Source organism: Podarcis raffonei, chromosome 4 (genome assembly GCF_027172205.1).
Source record: "Podarcis raffonei isolate rPodRaf1 chromosome 4, rPodRaf1.pri, whole genome shotgun sequence".
NCBI classification, from domain to species: domain Eukaryota; kingdom Metazoa; phylum Chordata; class Lepidosauria; order Squamata; family Lacertidae; genus Podarcis; species Podarcis raffonei.
Window position 1 is genome coordinate 58866274 of NC_070605.1, and position 15228 is coordinate 58881501.

Consider the following 15228-nt stretch of genomic DNA (forward strand, 5'->3'; position numbering starts at 1 on the left):
AGTCTCTCTCTGTGTGTTTGTGTGTTTGTGTTTGGATGGGAGGGATTAAAAAGGATGGGTACCTCCTGATAATGTACTGAAATGGATTTCACTTTTGTTGTTTTTAATGAGACCTCCTCACTTACACTGGCAAAATTGCCCTTGCAGCCATTTGTGAGGGCTGGGCAGCAGCCAGCAAGCGGGAGCCAGAGCTGAGGACCAGGATCCAGGAGTTGTGCCAGTGATCTGAGCCAAGAGGGTCAAGTCAGAAGTAAGAACCAGGGAACAAGCCAAGAGCCCAAACAAGTCCAGAGCCAGGAAAGACTATCAGTGCTCAGGCAAAGTTCCAACCTGAATAGGAAGGCTTTATAGCCACTCCTATTGTGCAGAACCGGCCTGGATGCCAGAACATGGAAACTCTTCTCTGCTCCTCTCTCTAGTGTTGGGGGCTGGCCACATAGGGCAGCTATGCACTGAGTCATAGACTCCCTCTTTTAGCCCCAGCAACTTCTGAAACAGTTCTGGGCACAGAGAAGGGACTGCAGATTGTCCGGCGAAGGAGTTTAGCCATCTCATACCATTTTTCTGCTGCAGCTATCTGCAAAATTATATTTGCTCCCGCAAATGTTGAATGACAGACTTATTCCAGGTAGACTTCCTTCAGCCTGTAGGGCAGACATAGGCAAACTCAGCCCTCCAGCTGTTTTGGGACTACAACTCCCATCATCCCTAGCTAACAGGACCCGTGGTCAGGGATGAAGGGAGTTGTAGTCCCAAAACATCTGGAGGGCCAAGTTTGCCTATGCCTGCTGTAGGGTAAGGACCCTTGCAGCTGTATTCAGAAACATGTTATTGACACAATAATAGTGTGTTTGTCGTGGCTTTGTTCTGCTTCATTGGTAGTTCTGTAGTGCTTCCACAATGCTACCACATTATTGCAGTCCAGAGAGGGCTGTAGTGCAACAAAAGGGAGAGAAAAACACTAGTACAAAAGTTAAGGGATTTCAGCAGGGAGTTACAGGATGTGCACGGATTGGAAATGGAGCAGTTTAACCACCCCAAAATTTTTCCACGCACAAATATTATTGGAAGCAGAATTGTGTAGAGCTGCCCCTTAGCACCATGAGCAGAAAGCATCATATATGCAGTAAAAAGAACATTTGCAGCAGTCCTTTGTCTAAGGAGATTCTGACTGCATTCAGAGGAGCTATTGACAAATAAGTGGCTTAAAATGGGCGTGACTTTTTTGTAATCTGCAAGAATCGTATTTGCTTAGACAAGCCTACCCAGATATGTAGAAAGCTGATAACTGTTTCTAACTTATTGTTGATTTTAATAATTTTTGAATGTTTTAAATTGTTGTTTTATTCTTTTGGTAAACTGCTTTGAATTTTTGGTTTTTGGTATTACAACCCAGCAGAATATAAATTTTATGAAATAAAAATAAAACCATGTCTTCTCAGAGGTATGTCCAGTGGTATTCGGTGGAGCTCACTTCCCAGTAATGAGGGTTGTGACAACAGACCATGCTTCTTACTTTATTTATATCCATTGCAGTTCTCCAGAGCACACTTTGGATCAAATAAAAATGGTTCTAGACAGAGATTCTGGATGGCTCTCCCCCCTTTTGCCACCTCGCCATCCCTCTTGTCAACGCCAGAGTTGGAAGGCGGAACCCCAAATTGATCACAAAGAGATCAGTGAAAAGCTGCAGAGAAAGAACAAACTGAACGTTTCACGAGGGGCTGGGTGGGAGAGATGGCTCAAACTCAAATTTAAGCCCCTCTAAAACCAAAGTGGCCCACTTGCTTTCCATCCAGCCAAATCTGACTGTACAGATCAAGCCAAAGAATGTTTCCTTTGTTGTGTTCATGATGCTTACTCATCTACCAGCCATTCCCCTTTTAGAGGAGTCTATTTTTACAGCATAATTTCCATCTGTCTTTTGATCTTTTACCACATAAGAGGCTCAGATATTAACAACACCCAGCCTGCCCAAACCTAAAGAGACTGTGACAGCATGGACTCAGGGGGACGGTCTGTCTTTTTGCAGGTCCAGCCTCCTGATCAGATAGGCACTTGTGAATGGCAAGATCTGCTCCCTCTGCGCTCTTCAGCCCTGGGTACAAGCCTTTATTTTTAACCGGCTTGGCGGCTCTGTTACCATTTGTGTGCACTGACATTAATCCTCCAAACACTACAGAAATATATGGCGGAACTGATAAGGTCTGTGGCACCAGAGCAAATTGTATAACTTCCATCCCCCGTAAGCCCAGTGGGAGGTGATTTTACAGTTCCCGCATAATTTCATAAGTATAAAAGGAAGTGAGCTTAGGATTGGTTGTATGGTACTTTTTTCCGCTGTTTAGTTCCATTTTGCTCATCATTAGAAGCGGATCGTTAACATTATGCTCCTGGCACATAAAGCTTAAGCAAAAAAAAGTTTTAAAGATTGGACACAGAGGGCGGAGAGGTGATGAGTTCACTCTGTCTTTCTGATCATTAATATGTGAGTCCCGGAGAGAGCTTGCTTAAAGCAGACTTCCAAAAGCGCAAGGAGAAAGATGCAAATGTATGCACGTTCATTCAGTTTAATGACAAGGCAATACAATATGCCCTGTCTGATCAACTGCAATAAGTCAGTACCTCTTTCTCTCTCTCACACACACACAGGATTCAAGTCATAAATCTAGCATAAATAACTTACTCTTCAGACAAAACCTCATCAAGGAAGAAGTTGCACTTGGTAGATATTTTCCTGAAAAGTATTTTTCTCTCCTCACCGCCCCCCCCCATTTGAAATGGCAAACAATTAGCAGAGGTGCAAATGAGCTTGTCTCTGACCAAGTGCTCTGGCAAGTTTAGGTGGGACAGAATGAAGTTTCGACCTGAACCTCCATAGCCTTGTATGCCATCACAGGAAACATCCTGAAATTTTAGTGTATTTGCATCCAGTTTTCCAGTTCTCCAATGAGAGAAGTCTGTGCAGAAGAAGGAAGCTTGACTGGTGGTGGTTAGTGATTTCTCAGATAACAAGAGCTTCACATTTCTGTGGAATTCCCATTTGCTTGTGAGCTGCCGCTGCCGCTCGCCTGATTGATATATGACTGCAATGGCACTTTTCCATTTGACATTCTCTCTCTCTCTCTCTCTCTCTCTCTCTCTCTCTCTCTCTCTCTCTCTCTCTCTCTCTCTCTCCTGCTTAAACAACAGCCCTAACTTTTGTGTGTTGCAAATATAAAAGGCAAGCCATGTGACAGGGGGACAGAAGAACAAAAGCATTTGGAAGTAACAAGACCTCTTTTTCGCTCTGAGTTGCCGGAGTCCAAAGGAAGGTGAAAGCGGCGCGTTTTGCAAAGGTAAGCAGGCAGGGAACGGAGAGATTGGATCAGAACGCCAAATATCGCCTTAATGTGCTTAATGAGAATGATTTGTCTTTTGACAGCCCCGCGCTCTTTAAATATCCTGCTTTATTGTTCACGAACTCAGATTTCATTAGCGATTGCCTAAAGATTCGCTGCCTACTAGATCTTTTTTATTTATTTATTGCCAGCGTGCCTTAAATTATGTGTCTCCTGAGGATGCCAGGGGGCAGTCAGTGGGGGAAAAAAGAATGAGTCCTTCTGGGGATAAAATAACTGCAGCATTAAATCCATCTCATCTCCGCGCAGGGGCTTCTCGGTTTGCACTGACCCTCGTTTGTACGAGCTGAACTGGAAGGGGGACAGGCAGCTGAGTCGTGCGAGTCCAAAAAGGGGGCTGAGGGGTGTCTCCAGCGCTGCCTTTATCCCATTACAATGGGACTCCATGAACGCAGGCGAAGCTCCTGCTTTAAAACGGAGATGTGTTTACTTTTATGACAACTAACGTATGCTGATCCTCTGCCAGTCATCTGCTGGAGGGCTTGGAATAATTCGAAACAATAGGCAATATTTATTTCTAGGGTTGGGTGTCATCCTTTGCGAGGTTTTAGGTTTTGTTTAGGATCTCCCACCCCCCTTTCCCCCTTTTGTATTTATCCAAACTTCTGGGAAGTTTTGCCACGGGGTGCACAGCACTGGTTATGGATTAGGATGGATTTAATATGTGCATTTGATTGGTTAGGAACGGCGAGGGAATCCACAGTGTTTGTCTTGGCTGCAGAACAGAGGGGATATATTGAGCAGTCGGCTTACGCCGTCAGCACAACCAATAATGCAGGGGGATGTCTGTTCGGCAGATCAAACCAAGGATGCTCAGGCAGGTCAAAGCTCTCAGAAATAATTTGCCAGCCTTCCCATACCTCCGTTTGAAAGAAGTTTCTGACGCTGCCCTGGAATCACTGGGTGATAGCTCACTAAACCATATTGCAAGCAGATTCATTGAAACCAATGAGTCTACTCTGAGTAAGACTAATGTGACCCCCTTTTTTGGAGGGGAAGGTTTCAAATGTTCTATTTTAGAGCAGCATAATTCTGAGAGATAATAATACAATGGGTTTTTTTAAACCAAAGATATAATGGCAATTTTCATTATTATTATTATTATTATTATTATTATTATATAAATGTATAGGTGGCTTCACATCATAAAGCCATAGAAGCAGTGCAAATAATAATAATAATAATAATAATAATAATAATAATAATAATAGCTGTAAAAGCAATAAGAGCAATTCAGCAAACTCCAGAACAACAAAACTATCCATACAAGCTCTAAAAACAATAAAAACATTTCACCAGATGTAAAATTGATCTTCCATAAATGACTGGGCTACACCTCAAAGAAAGCCTTCCTAAACAATAAGGTCTTCAGTAGGTGCCTAAACATCATCATGTTAGGTGCTTCTCTGTTTTTTGGCTAGTCGTAATTCCAGAGAGCTGGAGCTGCAACACTAAGAGCCTGGTATCTTGCATAGGCAAAGTGCACTTCTGAATATGTTACTCTCAGCAGTGTCCCATCTGAGGAGTGCTGTTGCTGGGCAGCAAGGAAACAAGGCAGTCCTTTAGATATCTTAGTCCTAAGTTGTTTAGGGTTTCAAAAGCTAAAAGCATGTTAAATGTAACAGCAACATCTACATCGAGGAAATTTAGTGGACAAATTCCTGAAGAAAACAGACAGTGAGCTGAATGAATATTTAAAGCAGCACACATGATTATAGCATAAATTTCATGTGGACATGAAAGTGTTTTCTAAAGGCTGCATTTGAGGGGAGTGCTGCCAGCTAGTCTAAGATTCAGAAAGGAAAAAAGTGAACGAACCTCTCTAGCTCGTCCCTCACTCTCTCTGAAGAAATAGGAAGAATAATCGTAGAATAAGTTTACTGCAAGTGATACAAGAATATTTTAAAGATAACATTTCCCCTATATGAAGTGTGATGTTTGCAATGGAAATGTGTGAACCACAGCAAGGCAAACAGACATGACAGAGAAAGTATATGCAAAAATAACTTAGAAAATATGTTTGAAATTTGTGGCTAAGGACTATCTTCATTAGCCCTGGCCCCATAATGGAAGCAACCAACCCAATTGCATAGAAACATTGTGTCATGCAATAATAAAAGACTGCCGTGCAGTTGGATAATTTCATTTTTTACTGGCTCTCACCCTTTGTTTGTTGGTTTTGTCCCAGAAAGCTAGTGAGTACCACCCATTGATCCAGAAGGGTGATGTGATCAAGATGGGTGAACATAGCAGAAGCATTTGGATTTAAGTGAAAGCGTGTTCTACAGTTAAAACTCATGCAGCCTGAACCTCCCCTTTTGCATGGGCGCTGAATGGCAGAAGCTTGCTGTCATCACTGCTATGATTATACACTGGAAGGAGGCAAATGGCATCAGATTTGTGGATTCCAAAACAGTGTAATGTCATTCAAGAGGCTGGAGAGCAGAAAGACAAAGTCCTAATGCAGTAGAGAGATCCCCTGCCTTAGGAAATTGCCTTACATCGAACCATGTGGCTCAGTATTGTCTACGATGGCTGAGAGCAGCTTTCCAGGATTTCACACAGGGATCTCTCCCAGCCCTGCATGGGGAAGTTAGGGACTATTTGCATGTAAAGCTTGTTCTGTGCCACTGAGCTATAGCCCTTGCACTGAAGAGTCTATTTCATTTATTGATTAAATTTGTATCCTGCCTTTCCTCCCAAATGACTCCAGGATGGTTATTATATTTTCATCTTAGCTCTGTTTGGGTAGCCGAGGAATAATCCTGCAATAATTTCCCCCGGTTATGCTTACTGTCTGAAATGGCCTCTTCCACCATTTAAACATTGACAGTACCATAGATGCCTCATGGTGGCTATGAAATTAACGACTTAGGCTACATAAGATATGTGAAATTTTAAGAGGATTATTTTAGATGGGAAGGCTAGGGCAGAAACTCCTGTTACACTTCTCCTGTTAAGAGCCATTCACAGTGAATCGCTTCTAAAGAAGCACACCTGTAAACCTATCACATGCAACACTGAGGATGTATTTGTGGTTCAACAGACTTAAAAGCAGGCCAGTGTGGATTCTGTGTGATCCTTGCAGGCAGGCATAGGATTTAGTGCTACGGGTGTGCAGAATTGAGCCTTCAGAGGATCTCTGTTTTCTAAAACTGGCTTTTGGTTCTTACTGGTTTTATTATTGCAAAGATAAACCTGAAAGCATGTGGGCAACACAAAGTAAAATTTTAGAAACTAGAGTTGAGCTGAACAGGTTTCCAATGTTTCAGGGTGGCACTTTCAGTTCTCCAAAAGGATTTTGCATAGCAGTAGCAGAACAAAGTCTGTGAAATAAGCACACTTTTTTTTAGTTAACACAGTTTGTTTAGGTTCCAGAATTCATGTGCCATAACCACCACATTGGAGTGCTAATGCAAAAGCTATCCAAGTTGACTGTCACTAATAGAATGCAATTTGCACATTGTCAGGGTGGGGAGACAGCTGCCTCTATGGCGTTAGAAACACAAGAACTGATGTGCTCAAGTCAGATCTGGCTTGCTGTTGGCTGTCTGTTCTGCTTCTACCATTATCAGCAAAGACACTGTTACATCAGTGGAAGGAAAGAACTGTCTCTTCTCAGATCTCCTCATGCAGCTGTTTGCTGGGTTGAGATTCCTCAGAACTTATTGAGATTCAGGAAAGAGATTTCTTCTTTATTGTGCATGCATGATTATTTGTGTCCATGATGGTATCAGGACAATTATTCGTGATCAAGACTATTTGTAAAACAAATTTGAGTAGTTGTGTTTTGTTTCCAATAGGCACATGCTTTATAGCAGGACTGGATCAAACGTTGTTGTACTTTAAGTAGAACTGTGCTACCACTGCAGTGGATCACCTGTGGAGAGGGACAGCACACTCTTAGCTTATGGAATCCAGCGCAGAGAGATGTGGTTGCTACCTTAAATGGCTTTTTCAAAGGTTTAGACAAGCTCAGGGGGCATTTAGTAGCCATGATGGCTAAATGGGCAGTATAGCTCTGAAGATCAATTGCTGGGCACAAATGTGGGGAGGGCTGCTGCCTATCTGGCCTGCCTCAGAGTTTCCCAACAGCATCTGGGGGGCCGCTATTGGGAACATGATGCTGGTTTAGGAAGTCTCTAAGTCTCATCCTGCAGGGATGCTGTTCTTCATCCTTCTAAGATGTATTTATTTCCACCCCACCTTTTCTCCAAGGAGCTCAAGGTGGGCTTCACCAGTTTTATCCAGACAACAATACATTGACATAGGGTAGGCTCAGAGAAAATGGCTGGTCCCAGATCATGGCTGGGCAGGGATTTGAACCCTGGTCTCCCATGTCCTAGTCCAACACTGCTGCCAATCCACCACAGTAGGAGTTCCATGCCACCTTTCAGTGTGAAAGCCTCGCAAGGCAGCTTATGGACACAGTTAAAATATAAAGTATACATAAAATCAATTCAGTAAGGCTGCAGTCCCATGCTCACATTCTTTTGAACTCAGTAGGACTTACTTCTGAGTAGACATGTACAGGATGCACTAAGACGAGAAATTAAAGCAGCCATCTAAGTTCCCCTCCAGGTGTGCATTTGGGATGATTTGTGCTCTTAAAGGTATCAGAGTGGTCACATGTGCTCCTGAATATATATATATATATATATATATATATATTGATTTTTAACATACAAAATTATATAACATACCACACAATTTATCACACATACATTCTTATTGGACTTCCATCAGCACCTCTGACAATCCTCCTTCTTAAACACTTCTTATGCATTTCCTAACTTAATATTGCCTTTACATCTCTTAACATATCACCCCTCCTTCTCCATTTTTACAATATTTCTAATATTATTCCTCACAGAACTTCTTGCAAACCTACAAACATCGTCTGATCATCACATATACTTTTCAAATAATCTGTAAATTTACTCGTCTTCGGTGAATTTCTGGTCCCTCCGGTTTTGGATCCTTCCCGTTAATTTATCAAGTTCCGCATAGTCCATTAATTTCACACATGTGGTCCTGAATTTAAGATGGTTTGCATCGTCAAAGTCTTTGAGATGGGTACATGGTCCTTAGCTTCCAGGAAATACCTCCCAACTTTTCATACCAAAAATGTTCCTTGCCTCATGTGCCATGCTGCCATGGCAATGTGCCACACTGAAGCCTCTTCTTTCTGACGTAAGCCTGTCCCACATGCTTCCAGCTGATGCCCACATGCTTCCAGCTGATGTGCTGAGGGGATGTTAAGCGAGCAAAGCCACTTCCGGCCTGCCCAGGAGGTGGGGTTGCGGGCTTCCTTGGGAACCTGATGTCCTGAAGGGAGTATTAGCTTCAGGAGCCCCGTCCACGCTTAGATCTTACAAATAAATAAATAAATAAATAATAAATAATAAATGAATGAATAAATGCTAGGCTTGACACACCTCGAGGCAAATTAGAAAATCCTAGGCTTGACACACCTCCTACCAAGGCTAAAGCTCTGCAATACTTGGTACATTGGAGGGTGCTGGGTTGTGCAGCAAAGACTCTTAAACATCCAGTAGGCGGCAATCTCCCTTTATCTGTAAGGTTGTTTAATCCATAGACCCTGGTGTGGACTTCTTAGCGTGAGGGGCACTGTAGGGCTGCTGTTCAGGGAAGTTTTTTAATGTGTGATATTTTAGGGTATTTTTGGTTTCTATGGAAGCTGCCCAGAGTGGCTGGGGGAATCACAGCCAGATGGGCGGGGTACAAATAATAAATTATTATTATTATTGTATTATTGTAGGGCTGGCGCAGGCTGCAGCCTCCTAAAAGTGATGGTAGAAGGCCCTTATGACATTCTATGCCAATTCCAAAATAAATAATTAAATAAAATTAAAATAAAAAAAATAAAATAAAATGAGAAGTATCTGTTGGTCCGAGGACAAGGCCCAGTTATTTTCAGCTGCATACTCCATTGCCTTTGGCACTATGCGCATTGGCGAAGTGGTTTGTAAGGGCCAACCAGAATCCGCTGCCCAAGGTTAGTTTGAGAGATCTGACCTTGTTCAGATCCAATTTAGTCCTGCATGTCCAATGTTCCAAAACCGATCAGCAGTAAAGGACACTAAACATTTCATGTACGTGAGAACAACCATCTCAGGTCCATTCCTTATACATTTGGTTGGCTCCCGCCTTGCGCAGCATCAGTCCACGCGCGTTATGCGAAGGGAGATTGCTGCCTGCGGTTTATCCTCAGCTGAATTCGCGGCTATCTCCTTTAGGATTGGGGCCGCCACCACAGCACTGCATTTGGGACTCGCAGCTGAAAGGATAAAGGACTTGGCGGCAGTGGAAGTCTGATGCATTTAAGGGATATATACGTAAGACCTTGTGACTGTTCACAGTATACCTGACCTGGCTTTGTTACCTTCTTTTGCTTTCAGGTGACGTTGTGCATATTTGGAGTATAGGCCCTCCACTGGCCACTGGGATAGAAACCAAGCTGTTAACGGGGACCTAGGGTGCAGGAGCTATGAGGGCGCACATCTGGATAATTGGGCACAGCATTGTGCATTGGGCCAGGGCCCGCGCCATCAATTCCGGTCTCGGGCCGCACCTTAACTACATCAATATATCTTGGAGCTATCGGAGGGGAATGCGCTGGGCCGAAATGTTGCCTGCGATTAGGGCTAGAGCGGCAGCGGAGGGCCCCCCAGATGCTTTAGTTATCCACTTTGGCGAAAAGGATTTAGCTTACAGAAAGGTAGTCGACTTGATGTGGCATATCTTTAGTGACTTTGAGGAACTTAAGGCCTCTTATCCAAACATCACCATTCTTGGGGCCTTGTTGATGGAAAGCCGGGTTTGGAGAGAGAGCAGGTGCCCGATAGCCACAAATAGGGCTAGGAAAGCCTTGGATCGGGCGGTGGTGCGTAGAGTGGCAGCCCTGGGTGGGTGGGTCATTGACCACCCGGGCAACTGTGAGGCCCTCTACCGGCTTGATGGCGTGCATCTTTCAGATGCGGGAAATGATATTTGGCTTGATGGCGTGCATCTTTCAGATGCGGGAAATGACATGTGGCTGACTGATATAGCAAAGGGGGTAGGGGATTGGTTTCAGGCATGAGAGTATTGGCGGCGAGCAATTGCTCGTGTGGCGGTAGGCATTGGTAAGAAGGGGTTAAGAGGATGTGTGTGGGGGGGAGGAACGCCATCACCTCCCCCCAGCGACCGAAGGGTGGTCCGTTAAAGGACTCCGGGGGGCGTGGCCCTGTCCGAAGCCTATGGAGGTGAGGGCCAAAGGCACGCCCCAGAGCGGTGACCCGGGGGAGCTCCTAGTCGACGTGCCTTGGCAGGAGACTCCCCCGATATAAGGTTAACCCTTCCCCGTGTCTCCAGCAAATGGGCTGGAGCTGGATAGTCGTTAGGACCAATGCCTAAGCCAATGCCTCTCATTCCTGAAATTCAATAAAGTTGTGGCCTAATTCGCCCAATTGACCTTAAATTATGGTGTCTCGTGTCTTTATTTATCCTGGTGGGGGGCGGGAACTCGCCACGCAAAGCCACTTCCGGCCTGCCCAGGAGGTGGGGTTGCGGGCTTCACGCCCACCCCACATGAGCGGGGGCTGGTCGCAGCCCCCGCGAGAGCAGGGGAATCCTGGTCGGGTCTGCCCCACCCAGCCAATCAGCTGGCTGGCTGGGGGGGGGGGCATGGCCTGCACTATTTAGGGCCGGCACGGAGGGGGCTCACCCTCTTTTCGCCGGCTCGCCCCCACGTTTTCCCACCCTCCCTCGCTTTAACTAGGCTTAGGTAGGTCTTTGACTTTGCTATGGACTTCGGTCTGTCGCCGCAAGGGGCATGGTAGGAATTTTTCCCAATTGGCGATTTCTGGCCTTTTGGTTTTTTGCCTACCTCGTAGCAACTCGTTACAACTTCTCGGCATTGGCGGTAGGCATTGGTAAGAAGGGGTTAAGAGGATGTGTGTGGGGGGAGGAACGCCATCACCTCCCCCCAGCGACCGAAGGGTGGTCCGTTAAAGGACTCCGGGGGGCGTGGCCCTGTCCGAAGCCTATGGAGGTGAGGGCCAAAGGCACGCCCCAGAGCGGTGACCCGGGGGAGCTCCTAGTCGACGTGCCTTGGCAGGAGACTCCCCCGATATAAGGTTAACCCTTCCCCGTGTCTCCAGCAAATGGGCTGGAGCCGGATAGTCGTTAGGACCAATGCCTAAGCCAATGCCTCTCATTCCTGAAATTCAATAAAGTTGTGGCCTAATTCGCCCAATTGACCTTAAATTATGGTGTCTCGTGTCTTTATTTATCCTGGTGGGGGGCGGGAACTCGCCACGCAATCACAACCTGAATATCAAAAACTGTAAAAGTGAAAGTATAGTGCTGTCTTGGTGAATAACTCCTGCTTAAATAAAGCGGGGGAATGGGCGACCCTTGTGTTGCAAGGGCTGGGGGAAGCTTTGCAGCTGGTGAGCCTCTTAATTTTCTTTTGGGTATTTGCATGACAGCAGAGGGAGCCCAAATGGAGGCTCCATGAGCTCAGGCAGAGAGGGGAGGGCTGGAGGGGGGGGAGGCAGAGAAAGAGAAATAATGGTGTAGGTGTGGCTGTGTTGGTAGTGGTCTCTCTCGCCTTATCCTTTTCCTTTCCCTGCAGGGGCTGAGTCAGGAAGGAGGGAAGGAGAAGGGGGAGAAGGGACTGGGTTTCCTGCTGCAAAGGAAGGAGAGAGAAGAACTGTGGCAATGCTGCTGCCAGAGCTGCCAGAGCCAGAAGAAAGGTCAGGGTGGCATGTCGGCATGGCATCACAGGGCAGCTTCCACTGTTGGGGGGAAAAGAGAGGGAGAGGGCAAATGGCAGGACTGGAGGAGTCAAAGGAGGCAGTGCAAAATCAAGAATGCAGAAGCCTTGAAGAGCTTTTCTGTACTGGAGGGGAGGGGAGCAGACTTATATAATAATAGCAATAACAACTTTATTATTTATACCCCACCCATCTTGCTGGGTTTCCCCGGCCACTTTGGGCGGCTCCCAACAGAATATTAAAAACACAAGAAAACATCAAACGTTAAAAACCTCCCTCAACAGGGTTGCCTGCAGATGTCTTCTAAAAGTCAGGTAGTTGTTTATGTCCTTGACATCTGAAAGGAGGGTGTTCCACAGGGAGGGCGCCACTACCGAGAAGGCCCTTCCAGTACAAATCTACAACATCCGCATGCAAAGTGCAATATGCTTGCTGCCGCATCCACCTGCAGTACATACAGTACCCGTCTGAAGGTGCCCTAGAGCAGACTACAGTCTAGCACAGGAAGCGCAGTAAAATAATTTCAAAACCAAGACATCAGTGATGCAAACAAGAAAACATTAAGAACTGACGGGGCACATTTAACTCGAAAGCAGTGTGAAATCAAAGGGGTTACAAGGCTCATTTAAAAGCTGAAAAGGAGAGGGGGGGTCAAATGTGCATCCTTGGTGAGGGAGTTTGACAAGTATGGAGCCACCACTAGAAAGGCCCTGACACTGTATGATCCATTTTACTGAGCAGAATATGTGTAAGCCGATTCTACTTGTTCAAATCCTTTCAGGCAAGGATTACTATGAAGCCGGTGGGGCATGGCTAATAGTCAAACAGTCTGACCTTTATGGAAAAGCTGCTTTGAGAACCATTCAATTCACAGACAGGCTGTAAATCAAATAAATAAATAAATAAATAAATAAATAAATAAATAAATAAATGCCTCTTTAGACTTTTCTAGTTAAAATCTGTTTTTGTCCTGAAGCACAAAAGGCTAAACATTCTTTTAAAATGTTTCAAACTTTTCTTGTTTGGTCTCCTTTGTATTAATGCGAATCATTTGGCACTTGCTGTCTTTTAAAATCCTGCTAAGTTTTTGATTTAAGAAAAAAATAAATTCTTGTGGCAGTGAGTTCCACACGATAATTTGCACAGAAAAAGTGATTCATCACCTTGCTGCCTATTTTCAGTTGACTGCCTCTCCATGCCACTGACTATTCCTTTGTTCTTGTAATCTGAGAAAGGGGGACTGCAAAAGCTTTGATCTGGCATGCCTCTGTAATTCACTACTTTATGTGCCACTCTGGGTGGTTGCTGGGAGGAGCAAATACTGTACATGCTCACTTCCATAATGAAACATAGATGTAATTGTATGAGCTCGTTTGCCTGATTCCCTGCCGATTATGGTGTGGAATCCACCCGGGACCCCACAATTCTGGAGGGCCCACAATTCTGCTCCCACACGGGGAGAGCGAGAAAGAGAAGGAGGGAGGGAGGGTGACACTGTCGCCTGGTCTGACTTATGATCAGCTGTTACTTCCTTTTTATGTGTGTCAGTGTGGAACATATTAAAATTTCTCAGTGACGGCATGCATGGAATCCCTCTGATGCCGCACCTCTAACTTAGCAGAACAATAAAAGCAAGGTTGTAGTAAGCCTTTGAGCAGCTGGTTGTCTATATATTCTCTCTTTTTTCACATAATCTAATTCAGAATAGAATCCGGGTAGCACTGGCACTACCACTTCCAAGCTCCACCGGCTCTCGTTCTGTTTGCTGGAATTTTGTGGTGCAGCTCGCCCAATCGCGGTACGTTATCTAAATGGCAGACAATGTATTCTTTCTCGCCATTTGTCCGTCAAATGCTGAAGCCAGCTCATACCAATGGGACTCTGAGCCACCAGGAATTCTCCTGGATCAATATTATTTTAGAGATTTAGAGACAGACAGATGGATAGATAGATAGATAGATAGATAGATAGATATAGATAGATAGATAGATGATAGATAGATAGATAGATAGATAGATGGATAGATGATAGATAGATAGATGATAGATAGATAGATGATAGATAGATAGATAGATAGATAGATTAGATAGATAGATAGATAGATAGATGATAGAGATAGATAATAGATAGATAGATGATAGATAGATAGATGATAGATAGATTGATGATAGATAGATGATAGATAGATAGATGATAGATAGATAGATAGATAGATAGATAGATAGATAGATAGATAGATAGATATAGATGATAGATAGATGATAGAGATGATAGATAGATAGATAGATAGATAGATAGATAGATAGATAGATAGATGATAGATAGATAGATGATAGATAGATAGATGATAGATAGATAGATGATATAGATAGATAGATGATAGATAGATAGATAGATGATAGATAGATAGATGATAGAGAGAGAGACAGATAAGAACCGAATCATTGTTAGGGGAGTCTGCCAATAAGGTTCTCATGCTTATTAATACAGCAGAGCTATAATACACGTTGGCATGGTCTTGCAGGCAAGTTGAGGATTTGAGTTAATGTTCAGAGTCTGGTTTGGTGAAGGAAGGTCAGTCAGATCATGATAGGGACCCACATATCACTGCCACAACACTCAGGCTGGGGCTGGATGGGAGCGTCAGAGCATGCCACCCACCTTGTTAAAAGAAACAAGTTGATATCTGAGGACCTTTCATTCTTTCTCATCCAGTCCTTCCTTGAAGGAAATGACAAGTTTGACTGAATGAATCCAAAGGAAAGGATTTAATTCCTGACAAGGGTACACTGCAATGGAATTATATGGGGTTTTTGTTGGTGGGGACACACACTGTTTTCTTTCATTATTATTATTTTCATCCTTTGTGGAATTTCCCCAGTGATCTTCTCAAGAGAAAAAGCAATGAGTGACTGCAAAACACGTTTCCAAGCACAATTCAAAGTGTTGGTGCTGACCTTTACAGCCCTAAACGGCCTCGGTCCAGTATATCTGAAGGAGCGTCTCCTCCCCCATCGTTCTGCCCGGACACTGAGGTCCAGCTC

At 44.4% G+C, this 15228-nt stretch overlaps 1 protein-coding gene across 2 annotated transcripts in view; it reads left to right on the forward strand.

The window, feature by feature from the left end:
- The first annotated feature begins 2791 nt into the window (after positions 1-2791).
- Positions 2792-15228, forward strand: part of NDP (norrin cystine knot growth factor NDP) — a 30069-nt gene continuing 17632 nt past the window's right edge. For both annotated transcript variants that reach the window (XM_053386880.1, XM_053386881.1), the window contains exon 1: positions 2792-3338. The gene's annotated coding sequence lies outside the window, so the exon portion shown is untranslated. The remainder of the gene's footprint in view (positions 3339-15228) is intronic.